The following is a 21056-nucleotide window of genomic DNA, read 5'->3' as shown; positions in this document are numbered from 1 at the left end:
CAGGTGGAGGTAGGAGCAGAAGAGGGGCCGGGCGGTCGGAGGGCAGCCTGGCGCAAGGGACCATCTACCGCCCAGATGGATCCCGGGTTCCTGGAGTTACCACACCCACCCATAGGTCCGATGGAACCACCGAACCTGAAACGAGCGAAGAGGGTGACGGCCAGCTTGCGGCGGCTGCAGTCGCAGGTGGAGGAGTCCACCCGCGTCCAGGAGCTGGCAGTGGTGCCGGTCATGCGTGCCACCCAGGCCGACACCGCACGGGTGGCGTCCGCGGTGGAGGCAATGGGTGCGACGGTGTCAGACATGTGGAGCGGTTTGCGAGGCCTGGGGCTTTCCGTGCAGACGGCGTCTGTGGCCCAGGACATGGCTGCCCTCTCACAGGAGGCCATGAGCCAGCGCCAGCGGCAGATGGCAGAGGGGCTCAACTCCGTGGCACAGTCTCTGCAGGCCTTGGCCCAGTCTCAGCAGGCCATGGCCCAGCCTCAGCAGGCCATCGCTGAGGGCATCGGCGCCATTGCCCATGTGCTAGCCGGGCAGGGATTGCCAACTCCCTGAGTTCCATGGCTGCAAACCTGCAGACACTTGTCGATACCAGCACGGGCCTCCAGGACTGGCAGCGCCAGATGTCGGGGGGGCGTCGGATGGCCAGTCCGTTCACATCCCCCACCCATGTAGAGGCCTGGGGGCCATCGGGCACCCCGAGGGAGGAGGAGGTACTGGGGCCTGTTCCGGGTCCCATTGTAGGGGAGGTCCCAGAACACCTCAACACCTCAGGCTCCCCCCCCTTCCGTCCCAGGTGCATCGGGTGGGCAACGGGCAGGACAGGCTGGCAGCTCGCCATTCCAGTCGCCCGGGCAGCAGCCTGGCCCATCTAGGCCGGGCCGCCCCAGGAAACGGCCGCCAAAGGGATCCCGTGTCAGAGGGCAGGAATCACAGGAGTCCACCTCCAGTTCTGCTGTACCGTCTGGGGAACCACCTAGGCGTAGTCAAAGGGCCCGTAAGGTCAAACAATTAGACACTGAGTAAGTTGGCACGGGTGCAGGGCACAGATGAGATTTAGGGGCTAGGGCACGTGTATGAACTCGTTTGGTTATTAAAGTCAATGTTACACCTACAGAAGCTGCCTTTGTGCTCTGTCCAAAGCGTGCGGGGGTGTCATGTACGTTGAGCGCAAGTGTGTGTGTGAGGGGTGGTCTTACCTCAGCCCCAGGTGAGTCTGCCCCCTTCCCCCTGGGCCGCCATCAACATCCCCCTGGGCAGAGGACGGAACCGTGCGCTGCAGTGTCACAGCCGCATGCAGGGATGGTCCAGGTGGATGGTGGTACTGTGGCCATGGGTCAGACATAGTCCAACGATGTGGAGCCAGGAGCTCATCGCAGGGCGGGTTGTCATCATCCTCCATGGCCTGCAATAGACACGCGTCCACCGGCAACTGTGTGAGCCCAGCCGTTGTGCCGCAGGTGGATCGGCAATGGGGGGGCGGTGTGCATGCGGGTGGGGTGGGAGGGGTTGGGGAGGGGGGTGAGGGTGCTGGGTGGGTGGGGGGTGTGGGTGGTCGGGTGTTGCCATGGTGTGCGGTCTGTGGCCATACTACCCGATCCCCACGCCCATCTAGTCAGTGAAGCGGGGCGTCTATCAGCCTGTCCCGTGCCCGCTGGCCCAGCCGGTAACGGTGGACAGCCACCCACCCGTGTCTAGCCCGTCTGCCCTGACCATTGCCCCCATCCCCCTCATCTGGGGAGGACTGCGCCTCTTCTTGCTGCTCCTCCACTCCGCCGTCCTCTGCCAACGGCACATCGCCCCTCTGCTGGGCTATATTGTGCAGGACGCAGCACACCACAATGATGCGGCCGACCCTATCTGACCGATACTGGAGGGCGCCACCAGAGAGGTCCAGGCACCTGAAATGCATCTTCAGCACGCCAAAGCACCTTTCTATCACTCCCCTTGTCGCTACATGGGCATCATTGTAGCGGTTCTCCGCCTCATTGCGTGGCCTCCGTATACGCGTCATCAGCCACGATCGCAATGGGTAGCCCCAGTCGCCCAGCAACCAGCCCCTCAGCCGGGGATGGCGTCCCTCATACATGCCGGGGATGTATGACCGCGACAACACGTATGAGTCGTGTACACTGCCCGGGTAACGGGCGCAGACGTGCAGGATCATCATGCGGTGGTCGCAGACCACCTGTATGTACATCGAATAGGTCCCCTTCCTATTGGTGAACACGGCCCTGTTATCTGCAGGTGGCCGCACGGCGACGTGCATCCCATCAATCGCGCCCTGGACTATGGGGAACCCGGCCACGGCAGAGAAGCCCACCGCCCGGGCATCTTGGCTGGCCCGGTCCACAGGGAAGCGGATGTAGCGGTGCGCAATGGCATATAGGGCGCCTGTCACTGCCCGGATGCATCGGTGCACCGATGTCTGCGATATGCCGGACAGATCCCCACTGGAATGCCTGGAATGACCCCGTTGCATAAATATTCAGGGCCACCGTAACCTTGACGAACACGGGGAGAGGGTGTCCCCCGCCAGTGCCACGCGGTGACAGGTGCGCCAGCAGGTGGCAGATGTGTGCCACAGTTTCCCAGCTCATGCGGCGTCTCCTCCTGCATTCCCGGTCCGTGAGGTCCTGGTATGACTGCCGGGGCCGGTACACATGGGGCGTCCTCGGGTGCCTCCATTGCCGTGGGGCCGCGACGTCCTCCTCCCCCTCCTCGTCCTGTCGGTCAGGCGTCCCTCCAGCCTGGTCGGCTGCCGCCTGCCCCTCTGCGTCAGCCTTCGCCGCCTCTCTGGCAGGCTCCTCCTCCTCCTCCTCATCAAGGGCAACACAGACATTAGCGGCTGCCACCACGGCGGCTAACATCGCCGGCTGACCGGAAAACATGACGGCCTGGACCGGGGAAGGGGGGGGGATATGGGGGATATGGGGGAGGGGGATATGGGGGAGGGGGGATATGGGGAGGGGGGATATGGGGAGGGGGGATATGGGGGAGGGGGATATGGGGGGAGGGGGGACGTGTCATCGTTGCCCATATCCCCTCCTCCCCCCCCCCAGCCAGGTGGCATGGACCGCATGGGTCCGACTGTTGGAGGCTGGCACCTGGCCAGGTGGACCAACTCCCTTGCCCTCGCACTTCCCCTCCCCGGCACGGACCTCGTCCCCCTCCCCGGCACGGATCCCACCCCCCCCCCCGTCCCCCTCCCCGGCACGGACCCCGTCCACCTCCCCGGCACGGACCCCCCCCCCCGCCCCCTCCCCGGCACGGACCCCCCCCCCATCCCCCTCCCCGGCACGGACCCCCCCCCCCCATTCCCCTCCCCGGCATGGACCACCCCCCCCGTCCCCCTCCCCGGCACAGACCCCTGTCCCCCGTCCCCCTCCCCGGCACGGACCCACCCCGTCCCCCTCCCAGGCACGGACCCCCCCCCTCCTCCCCGGCACGGACCCCCCCGTCCCCGTCCCCTTCCCCCGGCATGGACCCCCCCCCCGTCCCCCTCCCCGGCACGGACCCCCCCTCCTCCCCGGCACGGAACCCCCCCGTCCCCCTTCACGGCACGGACCCCGTCCACCTCCCCGGCACGGACCCCCCCCCCTGCCCCCCCCCCGGCACGGACCCCCCCCCATCCCCCTCCCCAGCACGGACCCCCCCCCCCGTCCCCCTCCCCGGCATGGACCCCCCCCCGTCCCCCTCCCCGGCACAGACCCCTGTCCCCCGTCCCCCTCCCCGGCACGGACCCACCCCCGTCCCCCTCCCAGGCACGGATCCCCCCCCCCTCCTCCCCGGCACGGACCCCCCCGTCCCCATCCCCCTCCCCGGCATGGACCCCCCCCCCGTCCCCCTCCCCGGCACGGACCCCCCCTCCTCCCCGGCACACTCACCCCTTCCCCCGGAGCCCAGCCCGCTCTAACCACCACCCCGCACCCCCCCCCGCCCCCCCCCCCGCCGCACACACACACACACAACCCTAGACACACCTCTCCCCCACACATACAGACTGTGGCCACGCCATCGCCTCTCCAGCGGCCAACCCCCCAGGCCGTCACCCACCTCCACGCTGGTCGGCGTCAACCATGAGCACTGGTTGACGTCAATTAATAGGTGGTTTGATTTACGCCGACGTGACCCGTCATCACGTCGGCAGGTCTTCGGCCCATCCGGATGGGAGAATATCGGCAGCCCCGAAGTCCATTGCCTTGCACCCACCCGTGCCATTCTCCGAGGTGTGCGGTGCGATTGACGCCCCGCCGACTTTTCTCCCTTCGGAGAATTCGACGGGCGGCGGGGGCGGGATTCACGACGGCCCACGGCGATTCTCCGTGAATCTCGCTCCTGGTCTTTTAGTAATATTTTTCCAGCAAATCCCAAACAGTTAGACACAGCGTCTAGATTCTGAATCCTATATTACTCAAGTAATGATCTGGACATTAGTTCACGGTTAAATATAAATATTTTAACAAAGACATTTGCAGAAGTTTGCCATGGTGACAAATTCTTGGAAACCTCACATTCTGAGATAATTGATGATATGGTAGATCGACTATATCCTTTGTTAATGAGCTTCTTTTATATTTTCTTTCTGTATTAGAGGAATTTTAATGGAATGTAACAAAATATGGAATTCTTGTAATTTTAATTTGCAAAAGAATGCTCACAACTAATGAGAACTGTAGAGTAAATCATTCACCTGCAGCGCCTGTGACTCACTATGATTGCATGGAATGGTAGCATATTTCAAATATTTTCCATTAGAATGTTCTATCCTGTAAATAATGAAGTGCACAATTTATTTTTAACACTATTCATCACTTGGGAATATTTTCACTAAATGTTAGACTTTGTTTGAATGTTGCTTTGAAATTCTTAATTAAAGGGTGAAGTTGAACTATTTTATAATTATGGTGCATATGGATGTAACTGTTAATGTTCTTATCAAACTGTGGCGCAATAAAACATTTGACTATTGGAAATACAACTAAATTCTAATATGTTTTTATGATTGTTCAGTTAAGGCCAGAATTGGATGGGTTGGATTGGGAAACAGATTTCTCACAGCGAAAACCTCCACAGAACCCAAACCGACCTGTTTTCTCAGTTAAAATTCAGACCTGGGTCCCTGTGCAAATTGCACTTCCATCATAGAAGAAGCTTCCAGTCAAAGCAAACAGTTGATTGTTGATTAATTTACAATATGTTAATAATATGGAAGTGCCATTTTGACCTCTTCCAAATCTTCTCCAAAAATCAATACCACGTCAATGACAACAGAAAATAATCTTCACCACCCAAGAATCAAAGGCATTTAACAGCACAAGTAAACTTGATGCACTAAGATAGTTCTTTCAAAAGCACCTAGATAATAGTGGTACACTAGCGCATAGTATTACGGTCGCAGACCAGACCCCAACAGTGGCTAGGATACTGGACATAAACCCCAATATTTAATTTTAATTTTGTAAGACTGTGAAGAAAGGATAATTCACTCCAGGAGTGGTTTCACGAAGAAATGTTAGTGGGCAATACATCTCTTGGTGCTACTAAATAGTAGCAGTGTGAAATAGCTATCTTCACCCGTTGCTCAAATCTTTGAGACCCCTTACCCTTCCAGGATAATCTTAGGTAAACGTGGGACTATTCAGGACTGAAAGTGACGCCCTTTTCTCATTCAGTGGGATTGTTCCTTTTGAAATTTAGTATTCTTGCATCTGTCCTGATGAGTACAAGTTGGAAATCTTCAATAGCATGTCTTTTTTTTCGGTGATACCAAATTTATCCAGAAAAACTGGAAATTTGAAAATGAATATGATTGTGACAATCATATGTAAGTGAATATTGGATACATTATTTTGTAATAAACAGCTGTATGACCATAAGAAATAGGACAGGGAGTAGGCCTTGAGCCTGTTCCACCATTCAATAGGATCATGGCTGATCCAACATTCCTCATGTCCACTTTCCTGCCTTTCCCCGTAACTCTTGATTTCCTTTCTGATCAAGAATCAATCTATCACAGCCTTAAATATACACGAGGACTCTGCCCGCACAGGTCTCTATGGCAAGGATTTCGAAAGACTCACATCCCTCTGAGAGAAGAAATTTCTCCTCTTCTCAGTCTTAAATTGGCACCCCTTTTGTGATAACCCTCTTGGGGATGATGAGGGATCACTCATTGATCTCCCCACGGAGTACGAGCTACCTTGGTAATGGGTGGATGCCCATCCCGCTAACACTCGTTATTGAACCCTTTAAATATCGTCCAAAACCCAGACTGGGAGTTCCTGTTAGTCCTGGAATGGGACACTTGTGTTGTATACTGCGGGTGCAGCTATATTCTTTAGTTAAAATAAATTTTGTTGAACCTTTATCTATGTGCCTCCTGGATTAAAACACCTTTATTCTGAGGTTATACCCTCTGGTCCTAGACTCTCCAATGAGAGGAAACATCCTCTCAGCATTTGCCCTATCAAGTTCTTTAAGAATCCTGGGTGGGATTTGTGACAATATGTGCATTGTAAGAATAATGAAGGGTTAACAATTCACTGTAACTACATCCAACCACTAAATGGCGATCAAGCGCATACACGTGGACCATGTGATACTCTTGATTCGGGGAGTAGGTTGTTAGGCGAGATAGTGAATAGTCGTGTTATCAGCTCAGTTGTTAGTATCATAGTTTTAGTCAATCTGTAATCTTTTATCATGTGCAACCGTGATCCAGATCAGCCCACTCTCTGTTGTGTTCATCAGACCAATTGAACATCACGTTCTTTCGGATAAGCTGTCTTAGTGACGTGGTGCCAAGTTTGGTATGAACTTTCCTAATAAACTGACAACACTTCTTGTCTTTGGATATGACATTCTGGTAACGGCTACTATCTTTTCACTGTCTGGCTGGACTCCTTGATCTGTAGTTAGTATCATAGTTTTAGTCAATCATAATCTTCTATATCTTAACAAGCAAGACAAATCCATTCATTTTATAGTGTAATTAAATTAGTTTTGTTCAAAACATTGTCATGATATCCACATCAGCATATCATGGTGCAATCATACACACACTGATGGACAGGTAGTTGGACCAACCAGCACACACAGAACATCGCAGCCAATCACCAGTGAGAGCACACGCACTATAAAACAGGGAACACCACAGTTCCCGCGCATTCTACCAGGAGCTAGCTCAGAGCACAGAGCTCACAGCGTGCCACTCAGACATAGTCCATGTGCTGAGTGCCTCACTAAGATAGTGATAGGGCTGGGTCCACAGGTTAGCTGGTGAAGCACGTACCCAAGCTGACAGTTAGTTGCAACTGTTGTTAAGATAATAAAACGAGTTGTACCATCTACAGCCGTGTTGGATCATTTGTGCAGCAGAACACCCAACACGACAAACATAACTTGATGTTCTTTGTGAGACTCTACACTACGAAGTCATCCTCATTAAGAAATCAAGAACATCACAGGATTCACTATTTCAGAGACAAAGGGCTGACCCTGGACAGAATCAGCGGGTTTCTATCACAGCAAAATTGGCGCAGCTCCCAGAGCAATTCGTCAACCATGGAGAGCCACATGGAACACGGGCAATTCCAATAAAAATGGTGTCGGAATCGCCAGGGTCAGGATTAACACTCGAGAGGCTGACAAGCTGCAGCCGCATATGCAGCCACTCCCCACACACATTCATCCCAGCCAACAAGATGGCAGCACAGAGAGCGGCACCCCGGTTTGGGGACGCCAAGCTGGAGACCTTGCTAGAAGCCGTGAAGGAGAGGCAGACCACTCTGTACCCTGGTGTGGGAATGAGGCTGCCACCCACCACGGTACACTGGACCTGGCCGTATGTTATTGATGCCATGAGTACTGTGGGCCCCGCCATCATGACTGGCCAGCAGTGCAGGAAAAGGCTGCAGAACTTCCTCAGGGCGGTCAGTGTGAGTAGGCAGGGCTGGTCTTCTGGTATCAATCCCCGTACTACACACCTATAACCGCCCCACCACCCGGAGGGCCAGAGGACCACACCCTCCGGCAGATGCAAGCACCTCACCCTTTACCTCATGTCAGCACACATACTGGCCACGAAAGCCACCAACCATCCACCTCTATGCTGCATGCGCCAAGCACCTAACAGTGTGCGCTTTCTGTCTCCTCCCCACCGCCCCCCCTTCCCCCAAGAGAAGGCAGCGCGCGCCGCCGGAAGGGAACTACCGGATCTGAGGCACCTCACAGCAACGGAGCAGTGGGCACTGCATCTGGTTGGTGGACCCGGAGAGAGGGTTCCACCCTCTACTACCACCCACCCCCAAAACCCTCTCCACCACACCATCTCCTCACCACCCTCTCCACCACCACCCCAACCTGCGATCCAATCATGTGTTGTGTCTTGTGGATTGCGGGATCACTTGCCGATGAGGTCGGCTCCTCTGGTGACCCCCGCCTCTGACACCAACTCCAGCCCCAAGCGGATAGAAGCGAGGAAGAGGAAATGGACAACGACAAGAGCCCTCGAACTGCAGCCCGAGACACCCCATGGGGAACCAGTCAGAGATGACACTCACTTCCCGACACAGATGTCTCCAGCACCCTCCACCATCCCAGAGACACTCACCTCAGTTGAGCACAAGTGAATAGGCTCCTGCGGCACTATCGGGTGTGCACTACACACGTGTTGCGGTACATCAGGTGATGATAGGAACCCTGGCAGGGTTCTTTATTTTTAAAAAAGTCCTTGTCCATTACTTAGACTCAGAAATCCTCTTACGCGACTTCAAACTTCTCCGGTATGATTGTCGGATAAAGTCCCTAACAGACTTCTGGATTTCAGAGGTATACAGGGTAGATATACCAGACTGGCTGAAAAGCTTCACGGTCTGTGTCTAAAGATAAATAACTGGGATTATGGCAGATGAAAAGAACAAACAGTTGCCTACCACAGTCAAAGACGGACAGGTCCCACCAGACGTTTCCATAGACGAAATCCTTGAGCAATTAAAAGAGTATGTAGAGCAGTAGTTTGACTTATCCAAAACCTGTAAGGACAGTGGTCCGGGAAGATATAAAAAAACTGGGGGAAAAGTAACGCATATGATAGAATAGGCACTAACCAATTACAGCTAAAGGCAGTAAGCAAACAGTAAAAAGGAAAAAACTTAAATCGGAAAAGTTAGAAGCCGAAGTAAAAGAACTTAAGACAGAGGAACTAAAGTCCGAAATCAAGCCCGAAATGAAAGATCTTAAAAAACAATTGCGCGACGAACCAGAAATATGACCGAAAAGGTCAGGGACACCCCTCAGATCCCCCTTCGAGTAAATTGTCCCATTCGTACCCTTGTGATAGACATCAATTCAGACGAGACGCTGAGAAGCAGTGAACCGATGCTTTAATAAGCTAAATATGTGCCGACCTGTAGCTCCTCCCGCATGGGGATGGGGTACAGATCCTGAGGTAATGGTACCTAGAAAGAGACGGGAAAAAATTAAATTGACCACATCAATCTGTGTAGGCCCAGTGGGCCAATCCCTTTTGGGCATGGATGTACTGACTCATAGAATCATAGAATCATAGAAATCACAGTGCAGAAGGAGGCCATTCGGCCCATCGAGTCTGCACCGGCTCTTGGAAAGAGCACCCTACCCAAGCCCACACCTCCACCCTATCCCCATAACCCAGTAATCCCACCCAAGACTGAGGGAAATTTTGGACACTAAGGGCAATTTAGCATGGCCAATCCAACTAACGTGCACATCTTTGGACTGTGGGAGGAAACCGGAGCACCCGGAGGAAACCCACGCATACACGGGGAGAATGTGCAGACTCCGCACAGACAGTGACCCAAGCTGGGAATTGAACCTGGGACCCTGGAGCTGTGAAGCAATTGTGCTAACCACAATGCTACCGTGCTGCCCAAATTGCCCAAACTGCTCAATTGAACTACTCGTTGCATTTTGAAGATGGCCAAATCAAATGGTCTATCAGAAGCCTGAAGAAGGAGGAGTTGGAAGAACACCCAATATGGGCCAAAGATAAGAATGATTGCGGCCTACTCCAGATGGAACCGGCATCATTTACTGAGATTGCACCACCGTGCACCAAACAGTACCCCATCAGGCCAATCATCATTGCTGGCATCTTGCCAGTCATCCAACAACTAGAGGAACAAGGTGTGCTGGCAAAAACACATAGTTCCTCTAACAGCCCCGTATGGCCAGTGCAGAAACCCAATGGGACTTTGCGTCTGACCGTCGCAAAGGGCACCTTTGGTCGGCGTCCCCTCCACCATTTCTAATGTTCTAACGCCGGAACATAAATGGTTCTCGGTAATAGATATGGCAAATGGATTTTGGTCGGTGCCATTGGTACCCATCTTTGAACGTGGTTCGCCTTTACCGTGTAACAGAAATAGTACACCTGGACACAATTATCACATGGTTTTCACAACAGCCCTACTGTATTTCATATGACCGTACAAAGCCATTTGAGAGAGTTATCTACCCACCTACCACGATTATCCAGTACATGGAAGATATTCTGTTGGCAGCCAACACAGAAGAACAACACGAACAAGACCTACGTACCATGCTGGATCACCTCCACCTGAGAGGATACAAAGCCAGCATTGCCAAAGCACAAAATACCAACAAAAGGTTGTATACCTGGGGCAAAAGATTTTGGAAGGAAAGAGGGAACAGTTTTTTGTAATAATGATTTTATTATTGTTCATATATTCAAAATTAGTATGCCAAATTAAAATGCTGGTGCAACAACAATACTCAACAGCATAAGAAGTGGACATATACCTCAAGGAGTAAAAACAGCAGGATACAGGGGCGTCATTCTCCGACCCCCCAGCGGGTCGGAGAATGGCCGTTGGCCGCCGTGAATATCGCCCACCGCCGGTTGCCGAAGTCTCCGAAGGGAGAAAAGTCGCCGGGGCGTTAATGTCGCCGCTGCCGTCGGAGAATGGCACGGGTCTGTGCAAGGCAGCCGATTTTCGGCCTGCCGATATTCTCCCTTCCGGATGGGCCGAAGTCCCGTCGACGTGATGACCGTTCACGTCGACGTAAATTAAACCTCCTTTTCATCGGCGTGACCCTGTGCTCCAGGTTCTCGCCGACCAGCGTGGAGGTGAGTGACGGCCTGGGGGGTTGGCTCTGGGCAGGCGATGGCGTAGCCGCAGTCTGAATGTGTGAGGAGAGGTGTGTCTCGGGTTGTGTGTGTGTGTGTGCGGCGGGGGTGGGGTGGTTAGAGTGGCTGGGCTCCGGGGGAGTGCCGGGAGGGGGGTCCGTGCCGGGGAGGAGGTTGGGGTCCGTGCCGGGGAGGAGGTTGGAGGGGTCCGTGCCGGGGAGGAGGTTGGGGTCCGTGCCGGGGAGGAGGTTGGGGGGGGGGGGCGGTCCTTGCCGGGGAGGGGGATGCGAGGGCAAGTGAGTTGGTCCACCTGGCCAGGTGCCAGCCTCCAACAGTTGGACCCATGCGGTCCATGCCACCTGGCTGGGGGGAGGAGGGGATATGGGCAATGATGACATGTCGTCGTTCCCCTCCCCCCCACCAGGCCGTCATGTTTTCCGATCATCCGGGGATGTTGGCTGCCGTGGCGGCAGCCGCTAATGTCTATGTTGCCCTGGATGAGGAGGAGGAGGAGGATGAAGAGGAGGAGGAGCGTGCCAGAGAGGCAGCGCAGGCTGCCGCAGAGGGACAGGCCGACAGGACGAGGAGGGGGAGGAGGACGTCGCGGCCCCACGGCAACGGAGGTACCCGAGGGCGCCCCATGTGTACCGGCCCCGGCAGTCATACCAGGACCTCACGGACCGGGAATGCAGGAGGAGACTCCGGATGAGGCGGGAAACCGTGGCACACATCTGCCACCTGCTGGCACACCTGTCACCGCGTGGCACTGGCGGGGGACACCCTCTCCCCGTGTCCGACAAGGTTACGGTGGCCCTGAACTTTTATGCAACGGGGTCATTCCAGGCACCGAGTGTGGACCTGTCCGGCATATCGCAGACATCGGTGCATCGGTGCATCCGGGCAGTGACAGATGCCCTATATGCCATGGCGCACCGCTACATCCGCTTCCCTGTGGACCGGGCCAGCCAAGATGCCCGGGCCGTGGGCTTCTCTGCCATGGCCGGGTTCCCCATGGTCCAGGGCGCGATTGATGGGATGCACGTCTCCGTGCGGCCACCTGCAGATAACAGGGCCGTGTTCACCAATAGGAAGGGGACCTATTCGATGAACATACAGGTGGTCTGCGACCACCGCATGATGAAGCTGCACGCCTGCGCCCGTTACCCAGGCAGTGTACACGACTCATACGTGTTGTCGCGGTCATCCATCCCCGGCATGTACGAGGGACGCCATCCCCGGCTGAGGGGCTGGTTGCTGGGCGACAGGGGCTACCCATTGCGATCGTGGCTGATGACGCCTATACGGAGGCCATGCAATGAGGCGGAGAACCGCTACAATGATGCCCATGGAGAGACAAGGGCAGTGATAGAGAGGTGCTTTGGCGTGCTGAAGATGCGTTTCAGGTGACTGGACCTCTCTGGGGGCGCCCTCCAGTATCGGTCAGAAAGGGTCGGCTGCATCATTGTGGTGTGCTGCGTCCTGCACAACATAGCCCAGCAGAGCGGCGATGTGCCGCAGGCAGAGGAGGGCGGAGTGGAGGAGCAGCAGGAAGAGGCGCAGTCTTCCCCAGATGAGGGGGATGGGGGTAATGGTCAGGGCAGACGGGGTAGACACAGGCGGGTGGCTGTCCACCGTTACCGGCTGGCCCAGCGGGCACGGGACAGACTGATAGCCGCCCGCTTCACTGACTAGATGGGCGTGGGAATCGGGTAGTATGGCCACAGACCGCACACCATGGCAACAGCCAACCACCCCCACCCCCCACCCATCCACCCACCCAGCACCCTCACCCCCCTCCCCAACCCCAACAACCCCACCCGCATGCACCCCCCCCCCATTGCCGATCCACCTGCGGCACAACGGGCCGGGCTCACACAGTTGCGGGTGGACGCGTGTCTATTGCAGGCCATGGAGGATGATGACAACCCGCCCTGCGGTGAGCTCCTGGCTCCACATCGTTGGACTATGTCTGACCCATGGCCACAGTACCACCATCCACCCGGACCATCTCTGCATGCGGCTGTGACACTGCAGCGCACGGTCCCGTCCTCTGCCCGGGGGATGTTGATGGCGGCCCAGGAGGAAGGGGGCAGACTCACCTGGGGCTGAGGTAAGACCACCCCTCACACACACACTTGCGCTCAACGTACATGACACCCCCGCACGCTTTGGACAGAGCACAAAGGCAGCTTCGGTAGGTGTAACATTGACTTTAATAACCAAATGAGTTCATGCACGTGCCCTAGCCCCTAAAACTCATCTGTGCCCTGCACCCGTGCCAACTTACTCAGTGTCTAATTGTTTGGCCTTACGGGCCCTTTGACTACGTCTACGTGGTTCCCCAGACGGTACAGCAGAACTGGAGGTGGACTCCTGTGATTCCTGCCCTCTGACACTGGATCCCTTTGGCGGTCGTTTCCTGGGGCGTCCTGGCCTAGATGGGTCTGCCAGAAGAATAATCCCGGACCTATCACTGTAATGCCCCAACTGAGGTTCCCTGCTCCTGCCAGACCATTCAGCATTTGCAAGTCGACTATATCTGCCTTCCTTCATCTCAAGGATACACCGACGTTCTTGAGGTGGTCGACAAGTTCTCAAGGTGGGTGGAAGCCATTCCAACTCGAAGGGCCACAGCCAATCACACGGCCAAGGTCCGTGTAAAGATGTAAAGATTCCATTCAGAGAGTCTTAGAGTCATGGAGGTTTACAGCTTGGAAACAGGCCCTTCAGTTGCTTCACAGCTCCAGGGTCCCAGGTTCAATTCCTGGCTTGGGTCACTGTCTGTGTGGAGTCTGCACATTCTCCCTGTGTCTGCGTGGGTTTCCTCCAGGTGATCCAGTTTCCTTCCACAAGTCCCGGAAAACGGGCTGTAAGGTAATTTGGACATTCTGAATTGTCCCTCTGTGTACCCGAACAGGCGCCGGTGTGTGGCGACTAGGGGCTTTTCACAGTAACTTCATTGCAGTGTTAATGTAAGCCTACTTGTGACAATAAAGATTATTATTATTAACTTGATCATGCCACCCAGATTTTACCACTAGGCTAGTCCCAATTCCCTGCATTTGGCCCATATCCCTCTTTACCTAGCTTACCCATATAACTGTCTAAATGCTTTTAAAAGACAAAATTGTATCCGCCTCTACTACTGCCTCTGGCAGCTCGTTCCATATACTGACCACCCTCTGTGAGAAGAAATTGCCCCTCTGGATCCTCCCCAATGGGGAGCCCCGACCAGTATTGACTCTGAACAGGGAACTCACTTTACAGCTGCTATCTGCCAAGAAGTCTGTAGATCACTAAATATCACCTGGGGCTTACATTGTCCTCATCACCCACAATCATCAGGGCAAGTGGAACGAATTAACAGAACTCTAAAACAATGACTTGCCAAACATCATCAGGACTGAATGCCATGGCCCCAGACACTACCAATAGTCCTGTGCAGTATTAGAGAAACTCGTAATAGAACTATGGGTCTAAGTCCATTTGAAATTATAACAGAAGACCCATGACTCTGCCAGAAACCATTGATTTGCAAAAAGCCGATTGTTAGTTGATGAGCGATGTCTTATTAGAATATTGCCAGAATCAAACAAAATCTATTAGTTCTGCTTCCCAACAGGTTGGATTTGTTTATTGTCACGTGTACCGAGGTACAGTGAAAAGTATTTTTCTGTGAGCAGTTCAACAGATCATCATAGTACATGGGAAGAAAAGGGAATAAAGGAAAATACATAATAGGGCAACACAAGATGTACAATGTAACTACATAAGCACTGGCATCGGATAAAGCATATAGACCATGGAATTAACGCAGTATGTAGGGACTTCAATACGCTTAATGACACCCAATGAAGTCATTCTCTCTAGCTCTGCCTTTAGTTTATTCCTTAATGGCGTTGGTACATGCCTCGGCGCATGAATCACAGGCCTCACATCTTCCTTTAATTGAATCTTGTACTTGTATGGCAACGTACCGAAACCTTGGAAAATTTCAGGGCAATCATTCAGCATGGAGTATCCTGAGCGTAAAGGGCCTGTTGCAGCATTGTGTCCACTATCGACTCGTCGGACCAGCTGTAGCTCCTCACACGCCTCAACTCCAATAAAAGACTCGCGGTCCACCGCGACCACAGAAAATTTCAACTTGTGAATTTTGTTTTTGACAGCGACATCAAGCTCACATGTCCCAACGGCGAGATTTCATTACGATTGTAATCTCTTAACAATACCGTTCTGGTAACTTTTTTTGGTTCAATCGCAGCTTTTTACATTGGACAGGTTAGAATCATAGAATCATAGAAGTTTACAGCATGGAAACAGGCCCTTCGGCCCAACCAGTCCATGCCGCCCAGTTTTTACCATTAAGCTAGTCCCAGTTGCCCGCACTTGGCCCATAACCCTCTATACCCATCTTACCCATGTAACTATCTAAATGTTTTTTAAAAGACACAATTGTACCCGCCTCTACTACTACCTCTGGCAGCCCATTCCAGACACTCACTACCCTCTGAGTGAAGAAATTGCCCCTCTGGGCCCTTCTGAATCTCTCCCCTCTCACCTTAAACCTATGCCCTCTAGTTTTAGACTCCCCTACCTTTGGGAAAAGATGTTGACTATCTACCTTATCTATGCCCCTCATTATTTTATAGACCTCTATAAGATCACCCCTGAGCCTCCTACGCTCCAAGGAAAAAAGTCCCAGTCTATCCAGCCTCTCCTTATAACTCAAACCATCAAGTCCCGGCAACATTCTAGTAAATCTTTTCTGCACTCTTTCCAGTTTAATAATATCCTTCCTATAATAGGGTGACCAGAACTGCACACAGTATTCCAAGTGTGGCCGTACCAATGTCTTGTACAACTTCAACAAGACGTCCCAACTCCTGTATTCAATGTTCTGACCAATGAAACCAAGCATGCCGAATGCCTTCTTCACCACCCTGCCCACCTGCGACTCCACCTTCAAGGAGCTATGAACCTGTACTCCTAGATCTCTTTGTTCTATAACTCTCCCCAACGCCATACCATTAACTGAGTAGGTCCTGGCCTGATTCGATCTGCCAAAATGCATCACCTCACATTTATCTAAATTAAACTCCATCTGCCATTCGTCGGCCCACTGGCCTAATTGATCAAGATCCCGTTGCAATCCTAGATAACCTTCTTCACTATCCACTGTGCCACCAATCTTGGTGTCATCTGCAAACTTACTAGCCATGCCTCCTAAATTCTCATCCAAATCATTAATATAAATCACAAATAACAGTGGACCCAGCATCGATCCCTGAGGCACACCACTGGTCACAGGCCTCCAGTTTGAAAAACAACCCTCTACAACCACCCTCTGTCTTCTGTCGTCCAGCCAATTTTGAATCCAATTGGCAACCTCACCCTGGATCCCGTGAGCTTTAACCTTCTGCAACAACCCACCATGCGGTACCTTCTCAAAGGCTTTGCTAAAGTCCATGTAGACAACGTCTACTGCACTGCCCTCATCTACCTTCTTGGTCACCCCCTCAAAAAACTCAATCAAATTTGTGAGACATGATTTTCCACGCACAAAGCCATGCTGACTGCCCCGAATCAGTCCTTGCCTCTCTAAATGCTTGTAGATCCTGTCTCTCAGAATACCTTCTAGCAACTTACCTACTACAGATGTTAGGCTCACCGGTCTGTAGTTCCCAGGCTTTTTTTAAACAAGGGCACAACATTCGCCACTCTCCAATCTTCAGGCACCTCCCCTGTGGCTGCCGATGATTCAAATATCTCTGTTAGGGGACCCGCAATTTCCTCCCTAGCCTCCCACAACATCCTGGGATACATTTCATCAGGTCCCGGGGATTTATCTACCTTGATGCGCTTTAAGACTTCCAGCACCTCCTCCTCTGTAATATGCACACTTCTCAAGACATCACTATTTATTTCCCTTAGTTTCCTAACATCCATGCCTTTCTCCACCGTGAATACCGATGAGAAATATTCATTCAGGATCTCACCCAACTCTTGTGGCTCTGCACATAGATGCCCTTGTTGATCCTTAAGAGGCCCTACTCTGTCCCTAGTTACTCTTTTCCCCTTTATGTATTTGTAGAATCTCTTTGGATTCTCCCTTGCATTATTTGCCAAAGCAATTTCATGTCCCCTTTTTGCCCTCCTGATTTCCCTCTTAACTCTATTTCGACAATCTCTATACTCTTCAAGGGATCCACTTGAGCCCAGTTGCTTATGTACATCATATGCCTCCTTCTTCTTTTTGACCAGAGTCTCAATATCTCGAGTCATCCAGGGTTCCCTACTTCTACCAGCCTTACCCTTCACTCTAAAGGGAATGTGCTTACCCTGCACCCTGGTTAACACATTTTTAAAAGCCTCCCATTTACCAGCCGTCCCTTTGCCTGCCAACAGTCTCCCCCAATCTACCTCTGCAAGTTCCTGTCTGATACCATCAAAATTGGCCTTGCCCCAATTAAGAATTTTAACTCTTGGGCCAGGCCTATCATTCTCCATAGCTATCTTAAAACTAATGGAGTTATGGTCACTTGTCCCAAAGTGATCTCTCACTAGCACTTCTGTCACTTGCCCTTCCTTATTTCCCAAGACGAGGTCAAGTTTTGCCCCCTCGCTAGTCGGTCCATCCACATACTGAATGAGAAATTCCTCCTGAATACACTCAACAAATTTCCCTCCATCTAAGCCCCTAATGCTATGGCTGTCCCAGTCAATGTTGGGAAAGTTAAAGTCCCGTACTACTACCACCCTATTATTCTTGCAGCTATCTGTAATCTCCTTACATATTTGCTCCTCAATTTCCCGCTGACTATTTGGGGGCCTGTAGTACAGTCCTACCAAGGTGATCTCTCCCTTCTTATTTTTCAGTTCCACCCATATAGACTCAGTGGGCGAACCCTCGGATATATCCCCTCTAAGTACTGCCGTGATGTTCTCCCTAATCAAAAACGCCACTCCCCCTCCTCTCTTACCTCCTGTTCTATCCTTTCTATAGCATCTGTACTCCGGAACATTGAGCTGTCAGTCCTGCCCCTCCCTTAGCCATGTTTCAGTCATAGCTATAATATCCCAGTCCCATGTGCCCGTCCATGCCCTGAGTTCATCCGCTTTGCCCGTCAGGCCCCTTGCATTGAAATAAATGCAGTTTAATGTAAGCCTTCCTTGCTCTCTGCCCTGCTTTCTCAGGTCATGCTTTACACACTCTCCCTTCCTGCCTTTTGTTTCTGTCCCCACTGACTTCCTACATCGGTTCCCATCCCCCTGCCACATTAGTTTAAACCCTCCCCAACTGCACTAGCAAACACCCCCCCGAGAACATTGGTTCCGGGCCCACCCAGATGCAGACCATCCGATTTGTACAGGTCCCACCTCCCCCAGAACCGGTCCCAATGTCCCAGGAATTTGAAACCCTCCCTCTTGCACCATCTCTCAAGCCACGTATTCATCCTAGCTATCCTGTCATTCCTACTCTGACTATCACGTGGCACTGGTAGCAATCCTGAGATTATTACCTTTGAGGTCCTACTTTTTAGTTTAACTCCTAACTCCCTAAATTCAGCTTGTAGGACCTCATCCCGTTTTTTACCTATATCGTTGGTGCCTATATGCACCTCGACAGCTGGCTGTTCACCCTCCCCCTCCAGAATGCCCTGCAGCCGCTCCGAGACATCCTTGACCCTTGCACCAGGTTGATGAGATTGGACCTCGCACCAGTGTCGAGCTTGATTGTTACAACTGTGCCATTTATCTTTCATGGCACTGTCCATTTATCTTGATGATCATCTGCCTTTGATTCACGATTGCTGCAGATTGGTACAAATACATTGTTATTTGGTATGAGAGGAGATTCACTAGTTTGATCCCAGAGTTGAGAGGATTAGATTATGACGAGAGGTTGAGTAGACTGGGGCTGTACTCATTGGAGTTTAGAAGGATGCGGGGGGATCTTATTGAAACATATAAAATTATGAAGGGAATAGATAGGATAGATGTGGGCAAGTTGTTTCCACTGATCGGGGAAAGCAGAACTAGGGGGCATAGCCTCAAAATAAGGGGAAGTAGATTTAGGACTGAGTTTAGGAGGAACTTCTTCGCCCAAAGGGTTGTGAATCTCTGGAATTCCTTGCCCAGTGAAGCAGTTGAGGCTCCTTCTTTAAACGTTTTTAAGAAAAAGATAGATACCTTTCTAAAGAATAAAGGGATTCGGGGATATGGTGTACGGGCCGGAGAGTGGAGCTGAGTCCACAAAGATCAGCCATGATCTCATTGAATGGCAGAGCAGGCTTGAGGGGCCAGATGGCCTACTCCTGTTGCTAGTTCTTATGTTCTTATGTTCTTATGACCAGACAGAGGAATAATAATAATAATCACTTATTGTCACAAGTGAAGTTACTGTGAAAAGCCCCTAGTCACCACATTCCGCCGCCTGATTGGGGAGGCCGGTACGGAAATTGAAATTGAACCCGCGCTGCTACCTTGTTCTGCATTACAAGCCAGCTGTTTATCCCACTGTGCTAAACCAGCCCCAAAGAGTAGAAAGGCAGTGCAGTGATCCCCTGCAGTCATCTCCTTCCAAAACAGGTATATCGTTTTGGACACTGTTGGGGGAAATAGCTCACCAGCGGAAGGAAGCAGGAGCCAGGTTCATGGCACCGCAGTTGGCTCTGCTACGCAGGAGGGCAGGAAAAGAGTGGTAGAGCTATAGTGATAGGGGATTTGATTGTAAGGGGAGTAGATAGGTGCTTCTGCGGATGCCAGCAAGACTTCAGGAAGTTATGTTGCCTCCCGGGTGCAAGGGTCCTGGATCTCTCAGAGCGGCTGCAGGACATTCTAAAGGGGAGAGTGAACAACCAGTTGTTGTAGTGCATATAGGCACCAACGATATCAGTAAAAAACAGGATGAGGTCCTAAATGTTGAATTTAGGGAGTTGGGAGATAAACTAAAAAGTAGGACTTCAAAGGTAGTAATCTCGGGATTGCTACCAGTGCCACGTACTCGGCAGAGTGGGAATTACAGAATAGACAGGATGAATGCGTGGCTTGAGAGATTGAGCAGGAGGGAGGGATTCAGCTTTTTGGGACATTGGAACCGGTTCTGGGAGGGGTGGGACCATTACAAATCGGACGGTCTGCACCTAGGCAGCACTGGAACCAATGTCCTAGGGGCGTTGTTTGCTAGCGCTGTTGGTGAGGGTTTTAAACTAATTTGCCAGGGGGATGGAAACCAATGCACCAGGTCAGAAGGTAGTAAAGAGGGAATAGAAACATTGAGGGGCTAGAAGCAAAAGCTAGTAAAGAGAAAAGTGGAAGGCAGAGAAACACATTGAACTGCCTAGTATGGCAGGGAGGTGGTAACCAGAGCAGTAGGTCAGCGGGAGAAATAACTGAGGCCAGCAAGATTAAGAGGAAGAGCAGGCAGGGAGTGATTGCTCTTCTGAGGAGCAGATATGCAGACAGATCTTGGAAAAATACATAAATAATAGGGTTGTTGTGGTGGGTGATTTTAACTTTCTCTATATTGACTGGTACACACTTACTGCTAGAGGCATGGATGGAGCAGAGTTTGTAAGGTGCGTCCAAGATGGTTTCTTGAAACAATATGTAAATAGCCCAACTCGGGAAGGGACCATATTAGACCTGGTGCTGGGGAATGAGCGCGGCCAGGTGATCAAAGTTTCAGTCGGAGATCATTTCAGGAACAATGATCTGTGAGTTTTAAGCTGCTTATGGATCAGGACAAGAATGGTCCTCAGGTGAAGGTGTTAGACTGGAGGAAGGCTCATTACAACAGCATTAGGCAGGATCTGGAGAGTGTTGGTTGACTGGGCGTCGCTGTTTGAGGGAAAATCAACATCAGGCTTGTGGGAGGCTTTCAAATGTCAGTTGATTAGAATTCAGGACCGGCATGTACCTG

The sequence above is a fragment of the Scyliorhinus torazame genome, chromosome 6 (genome assembly GCF_047496885.1).
Source record: "Scyliorhinus torazame isolate Kashiwa2021f chromosome 6, sScyTor2.1, whole genome shotgun sequence".
In the NCBI taxonomy this organism is placed as follows: Eukaryota; Metazoa; Chordata; class Chondrichthyes; order Carcharhiniformes; family Scyliorhinidae; genus Scyliorhinus; species Scyliorhinus torazame.
This window is presented reverse-complemented; position numbering follows the sequence as displayed.